General features: G+C 37.7%; 1 long non-coding RNA gene across 2 annotated transcripts; it reads left to right on the forward strand.

The window, feature by feature from the left end:
• On the forward strand, positions 1 to 5,375 carry LOC104999039. Of its 2 annotated transcripts, XR_826539.1 has the most exons (4): positions 1 to 29; positions 797 to 885; positions 3,848 to 3,950; positions 5,261 to 5,375. It is a non-coding gene; the product is annotated as an uncharacterized LOC104999039 (long non-coding RNA). The 2 variants fall into 2 exon arrangements; XR_826538.1 differs by lacking the exon at positions 5,261 to 5,375 and having other exon boundaries at positions 3,848 to 4,993.
• The last annotated feature ends 5,526 nt before the right edge of the window (positions 5,376 to 10,901 follow it).

Here is a 10,901-nt window from a genome sequence, read left to right on the forward strand (position 1 = left end):
GATGGAGGCACGGCGGTGTCCTCACACGGGTAGGGCCCTGGCTGGTTTGTGACGACTGGAAGGGCTAGTACGTAACAGTTTACGGCTAAAACGGCGGTAGCCGTGCCGCCCACGCTGCTCTGAGGTCAGGTTGCTGGGCGATATGCGCCCAGCGGAGCCCCTCAGTTCAAGTCGGAGCGCGTAGTCCAAAATTACCGTAGAGGAGGCGGGATGGATCACGGTTTCTAAGCTTAAAATGCAGATTCCCGGGCCTTGCCGCAGAGCCTGATTCCGTGTTGTGTGGGTCCCATGTCTCAGCTATCTTAACAAGTTCCTCAAGGTTTAACAAGCTCTGATGCCAGTGGTTATGGGACCACATTTAAAGCAACACAGATCCAGACCATAGCCCATCCACTGAGACTATCGCTGACCTAATCGGCAAGCTTGACATCCAACCCTGCTTACTTTGTGGGGAGGAGACTGACTAGTTATCTGTCCGGAGACTAGAGTTCTAGCTCCATCATTTGCATTAACGTCTTGATCTGGAAATGTCACTTCCCCGCTGTAAGATTTAATTTCCCCCACTGCAGACGAGGATGTTGGACGAGATCATTTCCCAACCAAAGCTCTGAGAACCTGTGACAATTATGCCTTGAGATATTGATCGATGTGCAGTACCGCCATTTTCCATGTGGACAATGGCATGAAAAAAGATTAGGATAACCTTATCTAAAGCTATCTAAGGACACTTCTAGCTCTCAGGTTCCATTTATTTCAAAGAGCCACTTCCTGAAACAGCTTTTTCTCTGTTGGATAGGTTTGTAAGAAAATTCTTACTAGTGTCATATTGACCTGAGAGTCTTTCACTGGCCCGCTGAGTGCGACCACCAAGCCCACTTCTAAGTGGTAAGCAACTATCACCACTTCCTTTTCAAAAATTCTCAGTATTGAAAGGGACCTTTTAGATCATCTGTCCAAATCTCTCACTCTGTCATGGAAGAAACAGGGTTGGATTTTGTTTGTTTGATTATTTTCTGAGTACACATTATGTACAAGGCCACAAACTTAGATAAAAAACACAGCCTTCTTTTCACCGCCCATGAAGTCTAGTGGCAGAGGCAAAGAAATGAACAGTTAGACTACAATGTCAAGCTAAAAGTATAGGATAGAATTCCTTATAATTACATTTTAGCTGATTTCTGCAACAACTTTTCTTTACATTTTTCTAGAGTGTTTTTATTCTTTCAGACGTTTGATAGATATAAAAAATTTTTTTGAATATTTAAAGTCTTTGTTGTTTTAAAGTGTCATTTTGATAAGCCTTGCTATAAAGTTCTTATAAATCTGGTCTATAAATCTGTTTTCATCAGATGTGAATATTCTTTAAGACTCATATACATTGCTGTGATAATTTTATTCCAAATTCAGTATTTACACAGAAAATATAATTCTACCTACTTACCCAAACTGTCTTTGTACAAAAGAGCATATGGCTTTATGTATATTTACTTTATAAAACTTGAAGACTTACCACAGCGTTTTTAAGGGTTCTGTCCCTTTATTTTGCTTTAAAAGTTCATCTACTCCCAGTGTTTCAGTTCCAACTGACTTCCACTGTCAGTTACAGCCTAATGGTTCCCATATTTCATATTGAATCCATACCTCTCCCTTTACTCTCACATCTATATAGCCACTGTCTTCTGGACATCTTTACCATCATGTTTCACAAATACCTCAGTTTTTCCTGAACAGAATTCACTATCTTTTGCCTATCTTGAACTCCTCTTCTTGGTAAGAGCCACCAGTATGCTGTTGGAATCATGCAACCCAATAACATGATAAACCATTGTGTGATCTCCCTCACTGACCCTCCTCACCCATCAACCAGCTGATGATAAGCATTGCTGATTCTACTTCATTAACCCCTCTAGTAAGTATTTTTTCTTCTTCTGTCTCATTGCTGTAGCTTTTGTTCAGGCCAGTAGTGTGTTGGTAAATCTGCTCTCCAAAAAGAGAGCCCTGATCTGTAGTGTTTTCTGAGATCTGTGGTGTAGATACCCCACCAGGGCTGGTTTCAAACCATCCGCTGAATGTCACTGAACCTGAGGCTGGGAAGAAGTATACATGATTGCCTCTTCAAACCAGTGCCGGTCAGCTCCAGTACAGCTCTGCTTCTTTTCCCAGACTTTTACAGGAGCTTTTCTACTTTCAGTCTTAGTTCCCTCCAAACCATATTTCACAATGTCATTAGGTCAGTCTTTCTAAAAGGCAAATTCCATTCATTCATTTGTTCATGAAGTGTGTATGGAGCACCAACACTATGCCAGGCAGGCAGTGATCACATTTCTGTACTTAAAACCTTCTGTGGCTCCTTATTACCCACAGAATCAAATTTAAATGGTCATACATGGCAAATTAGGTCATCTATGCACTGGCCTTTCTCTTCCTTCTAAAGCTTCATTCCTCACTTCACCTTTGCTTGTAATAATTTATTATTTAAATATCCATTTCTTATCTGATTTAATAAATACATCAAAGCACTTCAATTTGGTTCTGACTTTATCACTGCCTTTTGTGTGATGTGCCAAAGTTATGAAAATTACTGGATAACAATACAGGCTTAGGGCTTCCCTGGTGGCTCAGTGATACAGAATCCACCTGCCAATGCAGGAGTCGTGGGTTTAATCCCTGATCTAGGAAGATCCCACATTCCACGGAGCTGCTGAGCCTATGTGCCACAACTATTGAGCCAGGGAGCCACAACTATTGAGCCCACCTTCCACAACTATTGAAACCCTCACCCTAGAGCAACAAGACAGCCTCTAGCCACAGCTAGAGAGAAGCCCATGCAGCAAAAAAGACACAGCACAGCCAAAAAGAAATAAATAATTTTAAAAAATAGAGGCTTAGAAGTTAGACAGATCTAGATTCAAACCCTGTGCTTGTTACTAGCTGTGTGACTTTGCCAAATGAAAATCTCTCTGACCCAGGGTTTCCCCCTCTGTGAAATGGGAACAACGATGATAGATTCTTAGGATTGTCATGAAGATTAAATTAGACAATACATAAAAAGTTCTTAGCACAGCCCCTGGCACATAGTGAAAGTTCAGTAAGTATTGCCTATCATTATCCCCACATTATTCAGAACAGTTATTAGTTTTTAATTAAGTATGGGTATAATATAGTATGGATTGTACCTAAAAAAGTCATATTTTTATGACAGTCCTGTCTTTTATTTTGTCATTTTTTCTCCCGATTAAATAACATATATATCAGCATTGCTCCCCTCTTCCTATTGAACTTTTAACATTTCTTAATTATTAGTGATGTTTGAACATAAACACTACGGTAGGTGATGAAAAATTAAAACACACCCTTAGGTTGGAATTTTTTTAATGTTTTCAGAACATCTTTATATAATTGTATTTGATTGTATGATTCATAGATTGAAGTAGAAGAGAAGTATTATTATAATCATGGTTCCCAACTTACAGATGAGAGAAATTAAGTTCAGGTTACAATAGTCGGTTGTGGAAGTGAACACCTGGTCTTCCAATTTATTGCCTGTGCTTTTCCCTTTATATCAGACTATTCCTCAGACTCAGTCAACACATCACATCATTCCAGCCCCAGATGTCTTCCTTGGATCTTCTAGACTGTATGATTTGTGCTGGTTACTTGTGACATATCATACAGCATTCTGGTTGTTGATCTTTTATGTGCACATATGCACATTTTTTTCCCTCAATCGATAGTAAGCCATACTTTAAAAAATTATTTATTTGTTTTGGCTGCAGATCTTAGTTGCAGCATGTAGGATCTTTTTAGTTGCAGAATATAGGTTTGTTTTTTTTTTTTTTCCTTTCAGTTCTGGCATGCAGGATCTAGTTCCCTAAAGAGAGATGGAATCTGGGACCACTGCATTGCGAGCACGCAGTCCTAACCACTGGACCACCAAGGAAGCCCCAATGGTAAACTGTACTTGAGGACAAGATTAAGTCTTATGCTTCTTTCTGTTCCCTATAGTATTAGCATAGTACTGATACATTGAACATGATTGATGGACAGATGGAGGGAGGGAGACAAAGAAGGAGATAAAAAATGTAAAAAGATCAGTTCTGCACGAATTATTTATATACAAATTTGACCCCATAGAAAAAATCAACTACCTGTTAAAAGTATCATTTGCCAATAGAAGGGACAGTTATGTGTGAAAGGGACAGTTACATGAGAACCATGCAAAATTTGGGAACATATATATGATGTTCATCATGCAGTGATCGTGGTTTATTGATACTTGCACAGTGGTAAAGCTGAAGGTAGCACCGGCAAACAGCAGCAGCAGTCAGAGACCAAGATAATTCCCTGGTGAATAACAGAGTTAGATATATAGATATCACCTGGAGAAAAAAAAGTTCCTAAGAGAAAGCAGTGTTGCTTTTCTTTTTTTTTTGCTTTTCTAATTATAGTGGATAAATAATACAGCTACAACAGGAGCAATCGTCAAATAGGTTTAGCACGAGGAATAGATGTAATTCTGGACTCCTAAACACACACAAATTATAGAAGTATAACAATTAATTGAGCACTACAAGAAAGAAATTATAATCTGAATATCTCCTAGCTTATCTTTCCTGTAAATCAAGATTTTAATGAATTATATATGAAGAAAGCTACATGTGTAATTTTTTCCTTCAAACCATTTTTATTTACTTAGGGTCTTTATCACTTTACAGGGTTTTGCCTTTTAAAACAGTATACAAAAGGATGAAAGGGAGAGAAAAATAAGAAAGAAGGATCTATTGCATGTTACTAGTTCCCAGATATCCAAATTAGTTTATGAATTACTTCTCAGTTAGAACAAGGTATGCAGCCTTAATTATTAAAAGCATATAAGAGTTATTTTTAGCCATTGCTGTAGCAGTATTATGCAAAATAAATATTTTCTATTTTAAAGCTGATTCTGTGACTCAGCAGGAGGAAGGACAAGTAAAAAGGACAGGTGTAATTGTGTGCAAATTTATACATTTATACAGCCTGTTGCTCCGTGTCCAGTTCTAACTGTTGCTTCTTGACCTGTATTCAGGTTTCTTAGGAGGCACGTAAGGTGCTCTGGTATTCCTATCTCTTTAAGAATTTCACAGTTTGTTGTGATCCACGCAGTCAAAGGCTTTAGCGTAGTCAGTGCAGCAGAAGTAGATGTTTTGTAGAATTATCCTGCTTTATCTAGGATCCAACAGAGGTAGCAGTTTAACCTGTGATTCCTATGCCTTTTCTAAAGTCCAGCATGTGCATCTGGAAGTTCTCAGTTCACCTACTATTGAAGCATGGCATGGAGGATTTTGAATATTATCTTGCTAGCGTGTGAAATGAGTGCAATTGTGTGTTAGTTTGAACATTCTTTGGCACTGCCCTTCTTTGGGTTTGGAATGAAAACTGACTTTTTCCAGTCCTGTGGCCACTGTTGAGTTTTTCAAATTTGCTTACACATTGAGTGAAGCACTTTCACAGCATCATCTTTAAGAATTTTAAATAGCTCAGCTGAAATTCCATCACCTCTTATCCTCATCCATCAGAGGGCAGACGGAATGAAAACCACACTCACAGAACACTAATGAAATTGATCACATGGATCACAACCTTGTCTAACTCAATGAAACTATGAGCCATGCCTTGTAGGGCTACCCAAGACGGATGGGTCATGGGGTGGAGAGTTCTGGTCCACTGGAGAAGGGAATGGCAAACCACTTCAGCATTCTCGCCTTAAGAATCTTATGGACAGTATGAAAAGGTAAAAAGATGTGACACTGAAAGATGAACTCCCCAGGTCAGGAGGTGCCCAATATGCTACTGGAGAAGAGTGGATAAATAGCTCCAGAAGGAATGAAGAGGCTGAGCCAAAGCAGAAACAATCCCCAGTTGTGGATATGTCTGGTGGTGGAAGTAAAGTCTGATGTGATAAAGAACCATATTGCATAGGAACCTGGATTGTTAGGTCCATGAAAAAAAGGTAAACTGGAAGTTGTCTAACAGGAGATGACAAGAGTGAATTTGTAAATGAACTCTATTCTGTTTGCTTGATCTAATCAATAGAGACATGTCTTCAGTCATCAACACTGTGTAATACTTTTATTGTGCTTAGGTTTAATATACACTAATAGGATGCTATATTTGTTACAATTTGTCACCAAGGAAAGTAATTCAATGTGAAGAGACTTTTAAGAAAAAAATACAAATAAGATAAGAACTTTGGGTAATCTATGTTTAACAATCTATAGAGAGCTGATAAAGGACAGTTCATGGTTGCTTAAAGAGAGTAAGTTGCGTGTTTTTGGTAAATAAGATACGAGAAATGGAATTACATTTTATTCTTACATTTTATTAAGGAAAAAGGAAGTAGGTCTGACTTACAGATGACTGTTTCTGACTGGGATAATTGATGGATATAGAAAGTAAAAGGAAGGTTTGTGGAAAGTGGAAACTGAGAAAAGAGTTCTGTACGTGGTACAAGTTTTCTTAAGATTTAAACGGCCTTTGAAATCTTTCACTGTTACTTAGGCTAAGTGAATAACTATTGTTTCACAGTGAATGCTGTGTGGTAGTAATCACTAATGCAGATGTTTTAACAATTAGATGAAATTCATAAAGGTCTGATATTTCCTGGCAAATGTTACCAGTCATAATTCTAATTGCTAATTTAAAGTGTTATATGTCACAGCAGTAACCAAGCTATTGCATTGTAATCAGATTTCAAATGTGTCTTCTTAAGCCTATCATTACAGATGACTATGGTTTAATCTCTGATGCCTTTGCAAAATTATTACTTCTACAAGATTTATTTTTTAAATATGTTTTACAAGATTAAATTGAAATTAACTAGGTAAACAAATTTTGTAGTTAACAATAAGCTGACACCAAACGGGAATCTGGTTTTCTCTCTTTGTTAAGAGAACAAGGTTTTCTTGTAGTGTGGCTTTTTATAACAGACTGTGAATTTCTTTGCCTTTAAGTGATTTATATTTGTTTTTAAAATCTTTTATTACTTCGATATAGTAAATAAATATTATTTCACAATGATCTATAGAGATTACGGCACACATAGATGAAGCTTATTCTACTTCTACAAAAATTAACCCAGTATTTGCAAATCAATCAATGTGATACACCAATTAACAAACTGAAAGATAAAAACCGTATGATTATCTCAATAGATGTAGAGAAAGAATTTGACAAAATTCAACATCCATTTATGATAAAAACCCTCCAGAAAGTAGGCATAGAAGGAACATATCTCAACATAATAAAAGCCATATATGATAAACCCATAGCAAACATTATCCTCAATGGTGAAAAATTGAATGCATTTCCCCTAAAGTCAGGATCAAGACAAAGGTGCCCACTCTCACCACTACTATTCAACATAGTTTTGGAAGTTTTGGCCACAGCAATCAGAGCAGAAAAAGAAATAAAAGGAATCCAAATTGGAAAAGAAGAAGTAAAACTCTCACTGTTTGCAGATGACATGACCCTCTACATAGAAAACCCTAAAGACTCCACCAGAAAATTACTAGAGCTAATCAATGAATATAGTAAAGTTTCAGGATATAAAATTAACACACAGAAATCCCTTGCATTTCTATACACTAACAATGAGAAAACAGAAAGAGAAATTAAGGAAACAATTCCATTCACCATGGCAATGAAAAGAATAAAATACTTAGGAATAAATCTACCTAAAGAAACAAAAGACCTATATATAGAAAACTATAAAACACTGATGAAAGAAATCAAAGAGGACACTAATAGATGGAGAAATATACCATGTTCATTGATTGGAAGAATCAATATAGTGAAAATGAGTATACTACCCAAAGCAATCTATAGATTCAGTGCAATCCCTATCAAGCTACCAACGGTATTTTTCAGAGAATTAGAACAAATAATTTGACAATTTGTATGGAAATACAAAAAAACTTTGAATAGCCAAAGCAATCTTGAGAAGGAAGAACGGAACTGGAGGAATCAACCTGCCTGATTCAGACTATACTACAAAGCTACAGTCATTAAGACAGTATGGTACTGGCACAAGACAGAAATATAGATCAATGGGACAAAATAGAAAGCCCAGAGATAAATCCACACACCTATGGACACCTTACCTTTGACAAAGGAGGCAAGAATATACAATGGAGAAAAGACAATCTCTTCAACAAGTGGTGCTGAAAAAACTGGTCAACCACTTGTAAAAGAATGAAACTAGAACACTTTGTAACACCATACACAAAAATAAACTGAAAATGGATTAAAAATATAAATGTAGGACCAGAAACTATAAAAGTCCTAGAGGAAAACGTAGGCAAAACACTCTCTGGCATAAGTTACAGCAGGATCCTCTATGACCCACCTCCCAGAGGAATGGAAATAAAAGCAAAAGTAAACAAATCAGACCTAATTAAACTTAAAAGCTTTTGCACAACGAAGGAAACTATAAGCAAGGTGAAAAGACAGCCTTCAGAATGAGAGAAATAATAGCAAATGAAGAAACTGACAAAAAATTAATCTCAAAAATATACAAGTACTTCCTGCAGCTCAATTCCAGAAAAATAAATGACCCAATCAAAAAATGGGCCAAAGAACTAAACAGACATTTCTCCAAAGAAGACATACAGATGGCTAACACACACACGAAAAGATGCTCAGCATCACTCATTATCAGAGAAATGCAAGTCAAAAACACAATGAGGTACCATCTCATGCTGGTCAGAATGGCTGCTATCAAAAAGTCTACAAACAATAAGTGCTGGAGAGGGTGTGGAGAAAAGGGAACCCTCTTACACTGTTGGTGGGAATGCAAACTAGTACAGCCACTATGGAGAACATTGTGGAGAGTCCTTGAAAAACTGGATATAGAACTGCCATACAACCCAGCAATCCCACTGCTGGGCATACACGCCGAGGAAACCAGAATTGAAAGAGACACGTGTACCCCAATGTTCATCGCAGCACTGTTTACAATAGCCAGGACATGGAAGCAACCTAGATGTCCATCAGCAGATGAATGGATAAGAAAGCTGTGGTACATATACACAAAGGAATATTACTCAGCCATTAAAAAGAATGCATTGGAATCAGTTCTAATGAGGTGAATGAAACTGGAGCCTATTATACAGAGTGAAGTATGTCAGAAAGAAAAACACCAATACAGTATACTAATGCATATATATGGAATTTAGAAAGATGGTAATGATGACCCTATATAAGAGACAGAAAAAGAAACACAGATGTAAAGAACAGTCTTTTGGACTCTTTGGGAGAAGACAAGGGTGGAATGATTTAAGAGAATAGCATTGAAACATGTATATTATCATATGTGAAACAGATTGCCCATCAGGGTTTGATTTATGAGACAGGGTACTCAGGGCTGGTGCACTGGGATGACCCTGAGGGATGGGATGGGGAAGGAGATGGGAGGGGGGTTCAAGATGGGGGACACATGTACACCCATGGCTGATTCATGTCAATGTATGTTAAAAACCACTACAATATTGTAATTAGCCTCCAGTTAAAATAAATAAATTAATTTAAAAAATTAACCCCTCACTGTCACTCTTTTGCTATCCTGATGTCCTTAAAGCATGGCAGCAGTCTACTCCAAAATCAGGGAATTTAAAATGGGTAAACAATAGCTGTAAATCAGTTAAGGTTATGAAAAATTCACTTGGTTTTTTCTGGCCCCCTGACAAACCCCTTTTATTTGATGGGATAAAGCCTTCCTTGGCTGCAGGATTAATGCTCTCACAATGGAAAAAAATTTTTTTTATGTTTCACTAAATATTACATTCCGGTTTTGTTAATTAAGACCTGTGTTTGCCAAGACTCACTTTCCAGTTAGTTCCTTGCTGTTACATTATATTGCTAAAAAGTTTAACCAATCTATTAAGGGACACTCTTAAGTTTATTTCTAAAGTTTATATCAGCAATCTATTTTTGGATGAACATCGGATGCCTTGTAACCTGCCACGAAAGGATTATACATTCTGGAAAAGAAAGAATTCAAAGGACTATTGAGAGAGTTTATTCTTAGGTACGTTGATAAGGAGTCCAGGACCCTAGAAGAAGAGAAAGGGGTCTGGGGCTCTCCAGGAGGAGAAAAGGACAATTTTTTTCCCCCTCTATTCCTTTGTCTTAGTCACATAAAAGGTTTTTTCTTATGTTTTGAGTTGTTATGACAACCATCCTTAAAACAAACTTTCTTTAAGCCCAGAGCTAATGATTATACAATAAATCAATACATCTTGCTCAAGGGTAAGTTTTTCCTTCAGTTCAGTTCAGTCATTGAATCGTGTCTGACTCTTTGTGACCCCATGAATTGCAGCACTCCAGGCCTCCCTGTCCACCACCAACTCCCAGAGTTTACCCAAACTCATGTCCATCGAGTCGGTGATACCATCCAGCTATCTCATCCTCTGTCGTCCCCTTCTCCTCCTGCCCCCAATCCCTCCCAGCATCAGGATCTTTTCAAATGAGTCAACTCATCGCATCAGGTGGCCAAAGTATTGGACTTTCTTCAGCTTCAGCATCAATCCTTCCAATGAACACCCAGGAATGATCTCCTTTAGGATGGGCTGGTTGGGTCTCCTTGCAGTCCAAGGGACTCTCAAGAGTCTTTTCCAACACCACAGTTCAAAAGCAACAATTCTTCAGTGCTCAGCTTTCTTCACAGTCCAACTCTCACATCTATACATGACCACTGGAAAAACCATAGCCGTGACTAGACAGACCTTTGTTGACAAAGTAATGTCTCTGCTTTTTAATATGCTCTCTAGGTTGATCGTAACTTTCCTTCCAAGGAGTAAGTGTCTTTTAATTTCATGGTTGCAATCACCATCTGCAGTGATTTTGGAGCCCCCAAAATAAAGTCT

This window comes from Bison bison, unplaced genomic scaffold (genome assembly GCF_000754665.1).
Source record: "Bison bison bison isolate TAMUID 2011002044 unplaced genomic scaffold, Bison_UMD1.0 scf7180017864341, whole genome shotgun sequence".
Classification (NCBI taxonomy): domain Eukaryota; kingdom Metazoa; phylum Chordata; class Mammalia; order Artiodactyla; family Bovidae; genus Bison; species Bison bison.